Source organism: Oncorhynchus keta, unplaced genomic scaffold, assembly GCF_023373465.1.
Source record: "Oncorhynchus keta strain PuntledgeMale-10-30-2019 unplaced genomic scaffold, Oket_V2 Un_contig_363_pilon_pilon, whole genome shotgun sequence".
NCBI lineage: Eukaryota > Metazoa > Chordata > Actinopteri > Salmoniformes > Salmonidae > Oncorhynchus > Oncorhynchus keta.
In genome coordinates, this window is record NW_026287348.1 from 79,212 (window position 1) to 91,709 (window position 12,498).

Consider the following 12,498-nt stretch of genomic DNA (forward strand, 5'->3'; position numbering starts at 1 on the left):
TAGAATAGCATGTGACTGATTAGAATAACATGTGACTGATTAGAATAGCATGTGACTGATTAGAATAGCATGTGACTGATTAGAATAGCATGTGACTGATTAGAATAACATGTAACTGATTAGAATAACATGTAACTGATTAGAATAACATGTGACTGATTAGAATAACATGTGACTGATTAGAATAGCATGTGACTGATTAGAATAGCATGTGACTGATTAGAATAACATGTGACTGATTAGAATAGCATGTGACTGATTAGAATAGCATGTGACTGATTAGTATAACATGTGACTGATTAGAATAACATGTGACTGATTAGTATAACATGTGACTGATTAGAATAACATGTGACTGATTAGTATAACATGTAACTGATTAGAATAACATGTGACTGATTAGTATAACATGTAACTGATTAGAATAACATGTGACTGATTAGTATAACATGTGACTGATTAGTATAACATGTGACTGATTAGTATAACATGTGACTGATTAGAATAACATGTGACTGATTAGTATAACATGTGACTGATTAGTATAACATGTGACTGATTAGTATAACATGTGACTGATTAGTATAACATGTAACTGATTAGATTAGTATAACATGTGACTGATTAGTATAACATGTGACTGATTAGAATAACATGTGAGTGATTAGTATAACATGTGACTGATTAGAATAAGATTAATAGTATAACATGTGACTGATTAGTGATATAACATGTGACTGATTAGAGTATAACATGTGACTGATTGTATAACATGTGACTGATTAGTATAACATGTGACTGATTAGTATAACATGTGACTGATTGACTAGTATAACATGTGACTGATTAGAATAACATGTGACTGATTAGATGATAGTATAACATGTGACTGATTAGAATAACATGTGACTGATTAGTATAACATGTGACTGATTAGAATAACATGTGACTGATTAGTATAACATGTGACTGATTAGTATAACATGTGACTGATTAGAATAACATGTGACTGATTAGATAATAGTATAACATGTGACTGATTAGAATAACATGTGACTGATTATAATAGTATAACATGTGACTGATTAGTATAACATGTGACTGATTAGAGTATAACATGTGACTGATTAGTATAACATGTGACTGATTAGATGATAGTATAACATGTGACTGATTAGTATAACATGTGACTGATTAGTATAACATGTGACTGATTAGTATAACATGTGACTGATTAGTATAACATGTGACTGATTAGAATAACATGTGACTGATTAGTATAACATGTGACTGATTAGAATAACATGTGACTGATTAGAATAACAGTGACTGATTAGTATAACCACTGTATTAGTTTAACATGTGACTGATTGTAATGATCCCAGTATAACATGTGACCTGGTTAGTTTGATCATGTGACTGATTATATAACATGTGATTTAGATTGATACTGATTAGTATAACATGTGACTGATTAGTATAACATGTGACTGATTAGTGATAACATGTATAACATGTGACTGATTATGGGTTATAACATGTGACTGATTAATAAAAGTATAACATGTGACTGTTAGAATAACATGTGACTGATTGACTCCTATAACATGTGACTGATTGCATAACATGTGATTCTTCTCTGATTAGTAATAACATGTGACTTTGATTAATAACATGGAGACTGATTAGATAAAGGTAACATCTGACTGATTAGTATAACATGTGACTGATTAGATAATAGTATAACATGTGACTGATTAGTGACTGATTAGGTTTAACATGGACTGATTAGTGATAACATGGGCTTTAGATAACATGGTTTGACTCCTGGAGTCTGGTATGTAGTGATAACATGGGCTGATTATAGGTTATGGGTATTATAGAGTCTGGATTTGATCCCACATGGGCTGCATAGACCAAGGTTTGGGTTTGACTCCTGGAGTCTGGTATGTAGTGATAACATGGGCTGCATAGACCAAGGTTATGGGTTTGACTCCTGGAGTCAATGGTATGTAGTGATCCACAGTATTGACTTTTTCCACATTTACAGCTGTAATCTAAAATGTGACTTGGTCTGGTATCTACACACACATGGGCTGCATAGACCAAAGTAAAAACACTTATTTAGAATAACATGTGACATTTCACCAACATGTGATCCTTCTGGTATGTAAAATCCACATTCAGATTAGTTTACAGTACTTTGTTGAGTAGCTTTAGACCAGTTATGGGTTTGACTCCTGGAGTCTTATGTAGGATAACATGGCTGCATAGACCAAGGTTATGGTTTGACACCTGTATTTAGTGATAACATGGACTGTTAGACCAACATTTTCTCTGTCTGGTATGTAGATGAAAACATGGGCTGCATAGAAAGGTTATGTTTGACTTAGTCATGTAGTATCCACATGGACTGATTGTATAGTAAGATCCTGACTGATTAGTATAACATGGGCTGATTAGAAGGTTATGGGTTTGACTCCTGTGAGTCTGTATGTAATGATAACATGGGCTGCATAGACCAAGGTTATGGGTTTGACTCCTGGAGTCTGGTATGTAGTGATCCCACATGGGCTGCATAGACCAAGGTTATGGGTTTGACTCCTGGAGTCTGGTATGTAGTGATCCACATGGGCTGTATAGATAATAACAAGGTTATGGGTTTGACTCCTGGAGTCTGGTATGTAATGATCCCACATGGGCTGCATAGACCAAGGTTATGGGTTTGACTCCTGGAGTCTGGTATTAGTGATCCACATGGGCTGCAAGACCAAGGTTATGGGTTTGACTCCTGGAGTCTGGTTGTAGTGATCCACATGGGCTGATAGACCAAGGTTATGGGTTTGACTCCTGGAGTCTGGTATGTAGTGATCCCACATGGGCTGCATAGACCAAGGTTATGGGTTTGACTCCTGGAGTCTGGTATGTAGTGATCCACATGGGCTGCATAGACCAAGGTTATGGGTTTGACTCCTGGAGTCTGGTATGTAGAGATCCACATGGGCTGATTATAGACCAAGGTTATGGGTTTGACTCCTGGAGTCTGGTATGTAGATAGATCCACATGGGCTGCATAGACCAAGGTTATGGGTTTGACTCCTGGAGTCTGGTATGTAGTGATCCACATGGGTGTATAGACCAAGGTTATGGGTTTGACTCCTGGAGTCTGGTATGTAGTGATCCACATGGGCTGCATAGACCAAGGTTATGGGTTTGACTCCTGGAGTCTGGTATGTAGTGATCCACATGGGCTGCATAGACCAAGGTTATAGTTTGACTCCTGGAGTCCTTTATGTAGTGATCCACATGGGCTGCATAGACCAAGGTCAGGTTTGACTCCTGGAGTCTGGTATGATCCCACATGGGCTGTAGAGACCAAGGTTATGGGTTTGACTCCAGGAGTCCAATCAAGTATTCAGACCAAGGTTTGAGTTTGACTCCCTGGTATTTACATGGGCTGTATAGACCAAGGTTATGGGTTTGACTCCTGGAGTCTGGTATCTAGTGACACATGCCCTGCATAGACCAAAGTTATGGGTTTGACTCCTGGAGTCTGGTATGTAGTGATCCCATTCAGACAAATGGGTTTACTTTCTAAATGAATCCCCATTCAGACCAAGGTTATGGGTTTACTCCAGTCTTATGTTGATCCACCTTTGGCAGACCGATCACACTCCTGGAGTCTTCCTGGGTATGACTCCTTTACATGGGCTTAGCACCAGAGGTTTGGGGAGTTTGACTCCTGCATTCTTCTGCATGTGCAAAACATTTTTTGATCCTAAAAACTTTATGTGGCTGCATAGACCAAGGTTATGGGTTTGACTCCTGGAGTCTGGTATGTAGTGATCCACATGGGAAAACCAAGGTTCTGGGTTTGACTCCTGGAGCAACTGGTATGTAAGTGATTCCACATGGGCTGCATAGACCAAGGTTATGGGTTTGACTCCTGGAGTCTGGTATGTAGTGATCCACATGGGCTGCAACCCAAGGTTATGGGTTTGACTCCTGGAGTCTGGTATGTAGTGATCCCACATGGGCTGCAACCCAAGGTTATGGGTTTGACTCCTGGAGTCTGGTATGTAGTGATCCCACATGGGCTGCATAGACCAAGGTTATGGGTTTGACTCCTGGAGTCTGGTATGTAGAGATCCACATGGGCTGCATAGACCAAGGTTATGGGTTTGACTCCTGGAGTCTGGTATGTAGTGATCCACATGGGCTGCATAGACCAAGGTTATGGGTTTGACTCCTGGAGTCTGTATGTAGTGATCCACATGGGCTGCATAGACCAAGGTTACTCCTGGAGTCTGGTTTGACTCCTGGAGTCTGGTATGTAGAGATCCACATGGGCTGCATAGACCAAGGTTATGGGTTTGACTCCTGGAGTCTGGTATGTAGTGATCCACATGGGCTGCATAGACCAAGGTTATGGGTTTGACTCCTGGAGTCTGGTATGTAGTGATCCCACATGGGCTGCATAGACCAAGGTTATGGGTTTGACTCCTGGAGTCTGGTATGTAGTGATCCACATGGGCTGCATAGACCAAGGTTATGGGTTTGACTCCTGGAGTCTGGTATGTAGTGATCCACATGGGCTGCATAGACCAGAGGTTATGGGTTTGACTCCTGGAGTCTGGTATGTAGTGATCCACATTTTATTTTACCTTTATTTAACTAGGCAAGTCAGTTAAGAACAAATTCTTATTTACAATGGCGGCCTACCCCGGCCAAACCTGGACGACACTGGGACAGTTGTGCGCCGCCCTATGGGACTCACGGCTGGATGTGATACAGTCTGGATTCAAACCAGGGACTGTAGTGACGCCTGCTTGCACTAAGATGCTGCATAGACCAAGGTTATGGGTTTTCCTAGAGCTTCTGTATTGATTGAAATAGAGCCAGTGAGGTCAGGTGTACTGATAGCTCAGTTGGTTGGAACTAGCACCATTGAGTCCACTGAAAACTGCACCATTAAAAATTAAATTATCATATCAACCATAGAGCCTTTGAAAAGACATATTTTCAACCAGTTTTTCCTTTGAAAACACACCATTTCTACCAGTTTGCATGTTGGTTTTAGAATGTAACATCAACAAAGGCAGTAAAAGTCTAAACAAGACAGCTAAGTTTTGTGACACTGCGTTGGTGATTAGATTTCTCAACTCAAGCGTTGTCTTCAGTTTGGACAAACACTAGAGCCCTGGCATTGGGTCCAATAGAGATTGAATCATAACACCGGCTTCTCTCTCACTGTATCAAATGGTGTGGCCTCCGGGCTTGAAAACACGGTTTGTTTCCAGACAGGTTTAATGTTGTGGTTTCAGTGAGTAATTATGACCTGCAGTAATAGGGATCTGACATGAGGGTTACAGGCCTGTGTTTGTTTGGACTCACTGTTGATAAAGGAGACAGCTTGTAGTTCTATGTGCTGATTTTGAAAACATAGCACCATGGTGGGGGAGGGGGTTCTGTTTGTGAGTAGATGCCTTTCATATGTTATTAAAACAGGTATGGCCCATCCCTGGAACAGCTCAGACGTGGTGCCACTGAAAACATAGCACCACACACACACACACACACACACACACACACACACACACACACACACACACACACACACACACACACACACACACACACACACACACACACACACACACACACACACACACACACACACACACACACACACACACACACACACACACACACACACACAGTGGCGCTAGGTTCACACACACACACACACACACACACACACACACACACACACACACACACACACACACACAGTGGCGGTAGGTTCATACACACACAGTGGCGCTAGGTTCACACACACAGTGGCACTAGGTTCACACACACAGTGGCGCTAGGTTCACACACACAGTGGCGCTAGGTTCACACACACAGTGGCGCTAGGTTCACACACACAGTGGCGCTAGGTTCACACACACAGTGGCACTAGGTTCACACACACAGTGGCACTAGGTTCACACACACAGTGGCACTAGGTTCACACACACAGTGGCGCTAGGTTCACACACACAGTGGCGCTAGGTTCACACACACAGTGGCACTAGGTTCACACACACAGTGGCGCTAGGTTCACACACACAGTGGCACTAGGTTCACACACACAGTGGCACTAGGTTCACACACACAGTGGCACTAGGTTCACACACACAGTGGCACTAGGTTCACACACACAGTGGCACTAGGTTCACACACACAGTGGCACTAGGTTCACACACACAGTGGCACTAGGTTCACACACACAGTGGCGCTAGGTTCACACACACAGTGGCGCTAGGTTCACACACACAGTGGCGCTAGGTTCACACACACAGTGGCGCTAGGTTCACACACACAGTGGCGCTAGGTTCACACACACAGTGGCGCTAGGTTCACACACACAGTGGCGCTAGGTTCACACACACAGTGGCGCTAGGTTCACACACACAGTGGCACTAGGTTCACACACACAGTGGCACTAGGTTCACACACACAGTGGCACTAGGTTCACACACACAGTGGCACTAGGTTCACACACACAGTGGCGCTAGGTTCACACACACAGTGGCACTAGGTTCACACACACAGTGGCACTAGGTTCACACACACAGTGGCGCTAGGTTCACACACACAGTGGCGCTAGGTTCACACACACAGTGGCACTAGGTTCACACACACAGTGGCACTAGGTTCACACACACAGTGGCACTAGGTTCACACACACAGTGGCACTAGGTTCACACACACAGTGGCACTAGGTTCACACAGTGAGATGACCTTCCAGTAAATGTGGCACTGGGCTGTGCTCGACTCTGGTCCCAGACATATGAGTTGCCTCCTGTACAATAGAATACATTGTGCCCCCCTCCTCCACTGGGCCTGAATGCAGGGGAAACCCCCTTAACCTGTCCTCATGTAAGGTCCATTCACCTGAGTAACATGAGAACCAGTGAACCAACTGACTTTTTTCAGGACTTTATTCTGAAAACAAAACCCTCCCTCACTTTGAGAAGGGATGGAATTACCCCCATCCACCATGTGAGATGGTAATGGCTGTGGTGACCATTGCTTCATTTTTTTTATTTATAGATGTATTATTTCACCTTTATTTAACCAGGTAGGCTAGTTGAGAACACCTTTATTTAACCAGGTAGGCTAGTTGAGAACACCTTTATTTAACCAGGTAGGCTAGTTGAGAACACCTTTATTTAACCAGGTAGGCTAGTTGAGAACACCTTTATTTAACCAGGTAGGCTAGTTGAGAACACCTTTATTTAACCAGGTAGGATAGTTGAAAACAAGTTCTCATTTACAACTGCGACCTGGCCAAGATAAAGCAAAGCAGTGTGACACAAACAACAACAACACAGAGTAACACATGGAATAAACAAACGTACAGTCATTACAAGCGTACAGTCATTCATGTCCCCCATGTGATTTCAATGCTTTGTACACTCAGTGTATATGTAGGTAATAGGGTACCATTTGGGATGCGTCCTATACTTGCTAGTCCAGACCGTTTGGTTCTCCGACAGACAGAAATGTGTGGCCAGGTCCTGGCTGCATTGATGGCGTAGAAGGCTGTGAAACGCCGTATACAACCCAGGCTTAACACTGGGTACAATGCAGGAGAGGCTTTGCTCTACATTTATAACTTCCTGACAAAACAAAGCAATGTAGGAAGTTTGCTGCAAACAGAATTACTGTCCGCACAGCCACAGCCAGTCACACAGGAAGTACTACATTTAGTGCCTGAGGACAAAAGGGGGCTAGGCTGGGAAGGGAGAGGCTAAGCTGGGAGGGGCTATAATGAGAGGGGAGGAAACAGGCTGGGAGGGGAGGAGAGAGGCTAGGCTGGGAAGGGAGAGGCTAAGCTGGGAGGGGCTATGATGGGAGGGAGGGAACAGGCTGGGAGGGGAGGGAGAGGCTAGGCTGGGAAGGGAGAAGGCTAAGCTGGGAGGGGCTATGATGGGAGGAGGGAACAGGCTGGGAGGGGAGGAGAGAGGCTAGGCTGGGAAGGGAGAGGCTAAGCTGGGAGGGGCTACAATGAGAGGGGATGGAACAGGCTGGGAGGGGAGGGAGAGAGGCTAGGCTGGGAAGGGAAAGGCTAAGCTGGGAGGGGCTATGATGGGAGGGAGGAACAGGCTGGGAGGGGAGAGAGGCTAGGCTGGGAAGGGAGAGGCTAAGCTGGGAGGGGCTATAATGAGAGGGGAGGGAACAGGCTGGGAGGGGAGGAGAGAGGCTAGGCTGGGAGGAGATAGGCCCAGAGGGGAAGGGCTCAGCTCAGAGGGGAGGGGCTAGGCTCAGAGGGGAGGGGCAGGGAGATGCTTCGAGGGACTGGGAGGGGAGGGCTATGCTGGGAATGGAGAGGCTGGGAGGAGATAGGCTCGGAGGGGAGGGGCTCGGCTCGGAGGAGAGGGGCTCGGCTCGGAGGGGATGGGCTAGGCTCGGAGGGGATGGGCTAGGCTCGGAGGAGAGGGGCTAGGCTCGGAGGGGATGGGCTAGGCTCGGAGGGGATGGGCTAGGCTCGGAGGAGAGGGGCTAGGCTCGGAGGGGATGGGCTAGGCTCGGAGGAGAGGGGCTAGGCTCGGAGAGGATGGGCTAGGACAACACAAGGGGGCCAGTTAGAGATGGTTGTAAACACACTACTCCGAGTCTCATACATGGTTCAGAGACACCCCATCTATACATTCTCTGTCTTCACACATTGACAACTTTGAAGACGTATGAACAATGGCTTTTATGGTCAGGTTTTTATGTCCGGGCGTGGCCATATCCTTTGTTGCTTTACTTTCTACCAGGTATTAGATGACCCTGTGGAGGCTGCTGAGGGGAGGACGGCTCATAATAATGCCTGGAATGGAGTGTAATGGCTGGAATGGAGTGTAATGTCTGGAATGGAGTGTAATGGCTGGAATGGAGTGTAATGGAGTGTAATGTCTGGAATGGAGTGTAATGGAGTGTAATGTCTGGAATGGAGTGTAATGGAGTGTAATGGCTGGAATGGAGTGTAATGGCTGGAATGGAGTGTAATGGCTTGAATGGAGTGTAATGGCTGGAATGGAGTGTAATGGCTGGAATGGAGTGTAATGGCTGGAATGGAGTGTAATGGCTGGAATGGAGTGTAATGGCTGGAATGGAGTGTAATGTCTTGAATGGAGTGTAATGGCTGGAATGGAGTGTAATGTCTTGAATGGAGTGTAATGGCTGGAATGGAGTGTAATGGCTGGAATGGAGTGTAATGTCTTGAATGGAGTGTAATGGCTGGAATGGAGTGTAATGTCTGGAATGAGTGTAATGGCTGGAATGGAGTGTAATGGCTGGAATGGAGTGTAATGGCTGGAATGGAGTGTAATGGAGTGTAATGTCTGGAATGGAGTGTAATGGAGTGTAATGTCTGGAATGGAGTGTAATGGAGTGTAATGTCTGGAATGGAGTGTAATGGAGTGTAATGGCTGGAATGGAGTGTAATGGAGTGTAATGTCTGGAATGGAGAGTGTAATGTCTGGAATGGAGTGTAATGGAGTGTAATGTCTGGAATGGAGTGTGTCTGGAATGGTAATGGCTGGAATGTAATGGAGTGTAATGGCTGGAATGGAGTGTAATGTCTGGAATGGAGTGTAATGGTCTGGAATGGAGTGTAATGGAGTGTAATGTCTGGAATGGAGTGTAATGGAGTGTAATGTCTGGAATGGAGTGTAATGGAGTGTAATGTCTGGAATGGAGTGTAATGGAGTGTAATGTCTGGAATGGAGTGTAATGGAGTGTAATGTCTGGAATGGAGTGTAATGGAGTGTAATGTCTGGAATGGAGTGTAATGGAGTGTAATGTCTGGAATGGAGTGTAATGGAGTGTAATGGCTGGAATGGAGTGTAATGTCTGGAATGGAGTGTAATGGAGTGTAATGGAGTGTAATGTCTGGAATGGAGTGTAATGGAGTGTAATGTCTGGAATGGAGTGTAATGGAGTGTAATGTCTGGAATGGAGTGTAATGGAGTGTAATGGGAATGGTAATGTGTAATGTCTGGAATGGAGTGTAATGGAGTGTAATGTCTGGAATGGAGTGTAATGGAGTGTAATGTCTGGAATGGAGTGTAATGGAGTGTAATGTCTGGAATGGAGTGTAATGTGGAATGGAGTGTAATGTCTGGAATGGAGTAATGTAATGGAGTGTAATGTCTGGAATGGAGTAATGTAATGGAGTGTAATGTCTGGAATGGAATGTAATGTCTGGAATGGAGTGTAATGTCTGGAATGGAGTAATGTCTAATGGAGTGTAATGTCTGGAATGGAGTGTAATGCTGGAATGGAGTGTAATGTCTGGAATGGAGTGTAATGGAGTGCTAATGTCTGGAATGGAGTGTAATGGAGTGTAATGTCTGGAATGGAGTGTAATGTAATGGAGTGTAATGTCTGGAATGGAGTGTAATGTAATGGAGTGTAATGTCTGGAATGGAGTGTAATGGAGTGTAATAATGTCTGGAATGGAGTGTAATGGAGTGTAATGTCTGGAATGGAGTGTAATGGAGTGTAATGTCTGGAATGGAGTGTAATGGAGTGTGGAAATGTAATGTCTGGAATGGAGTGTAATGGAGTGTAATGGTCTGGAATGGAGTGTAATGGAGTGTAATGTCTGGAATGGAGTGTAATGGAGTGTAATGTCTGGAATGGAGTGTAATGGAGTGTAATGGCTGGAATGTAATGTCTGGAATGGAGTGTAATGGAGTGTAATGTCTGGAATGGAGTGTAATGGAGTGTAATGTCTGGAATGGAGTGTAATGGAGTGTAATGGAGTGTAATGGCTGGAATTGGGTGAACACATTCTGTGTTTGATGCCATTCAATTCACTCCATTCCGGCCATTATTATGAGCCGTCCTCCCCTCAGCAGCCTCCTCTGCCTGAGTGGTCGGCGACCATCTTGAAGAGGACTATTCACAATTGAAACCATGAAAAACATTTTAAATACAATTTGAACCCAGGTCCGTGCTGTATATGCTGAGTGTGAGAGCTGCCAGCCTCGTTGCCAGCCTCGTAGCCAGCCCCAGCCAGAGGGATAGGAGAAAGGGAGAAAGGGTGTAAGCTATAACAGTGGTTGGTACCAGTCGGGAACGTCAGGAGCTACATTCCTGTTAGTGGGGCGTTGGGAGTCTGTCTGTGATCCAGAGTTTTATTTTATAGTAGCTGACAGACCTGGGTTCAAATACTATTTGAAATAATGGCACGTATTTTAGCTGGGCTTGACTGAGTTTGCCTAGTGCAAGGGAACCAGTAGAATAGTCCCCGCCCATCTGGCACTCCAGGCAGACAAAAGCAAATGCTAAAAGTATTTGAAAGATTTCAGTTAGTATTTGAACCCAGGCCTGGTATCAGTGAGTCAGACGGAACACCTGGTCTCTGCAGTGACTCAGTCTGGAAGAGCAGTCCCTGATTATACGTCCCCCCTCTCTATTTCGCTTTCTCTCTCTCCCTCTCTCCCTCTCTTCCTCTCTCTCCCTCTCTCTCTCTCTCTCTCTCTCTCTCTCTCTCTCTCTCTCTCTCTCTCTCTCTCTCTCTCTCCTCTCCTCTCTTCCCTCTCCCTCTCTCCCTCTCTTCCTCTCTCCCTCTCTCTCTCTCTCTCTAGCTCTTTTCGCTAAAATCGCTCTCCCTCTCTTGGTCTCTCTCTCTCCTCTCTCTAGGTCTCTCCCTTTCTAGTGCTCTTTCCTCTTCTCTCTCTCTCTCTCTTTCTCTCTACTCTCTCTCTCTCTCTCTCTCTTCATCTCTCTCTCTCTCTCTCTCTGTTCTCTCTCTCTCTCTCTCTCTATCTCTCTCTCTCTCTCTCTCTCTTTTTCTTCCTCTCTCTCCTCTCAATCCTCTCAAACATCTCTCACAGGTCCCTGAAATGATGCCATTTTTCCCTACTCCCTCTGAAATCTACCCCAGGTGTTTTAAAATATTTTCTGGTTGATTCCATTTTAATGTAAGCGGCATACTACATTCTGAAATCTGACCTCTTTCTGCGGCATACTGTCTGAAATGATACCATTTTAACAGCTGAACAATAGACACAAACTCTGTCTCTACTGTCTGAAATGATACCATGTTTCAGCGGCATACTGTCTGAAATTATACCATGTTTAACAGCGGCATACTGTCTGAAATGATACCATGTTTAACAGCGGCATACTGTCTGAAATGATACCTGTCCATCATCTGTCTGAAATGATGCCATTTTAACAGCGGCATACTGTCTGAAATTATACCATGTTTAACAGCGGCATACTGTCTGAAATGATATCTCTAACACGGCATTTTTAACAGCGGCATACTGTCTGAAATGATCATACCTCTTAACAGCGGCATTTAACAGCGGCATACTGTCTGAAATGATACCATCTGTCTTAACCATTTTTAACAGCGGCATACTGTCTGAAATGATATTTTTCCTCTCTGTCCATGTTTAACAGCGGCATACTGTCTGAAATGATCCATGTCTAACAGCGGCATTT

At 44.6% G+C, this 12,498-nt stretch overlaps 1 protein-coding gene across 1 annotated transcript in view; it reads left to right on the forward strand.

Moving 5' to 3' along the window:
• The window catches only part of zgc:158766 (uncharacterized protein LOC100009641 homolog), an 85,535-nt gene that overhangs the window by 26,844 nt on the left and 46,193 nt on the right, over positions 1 to 12,498 (forward strand).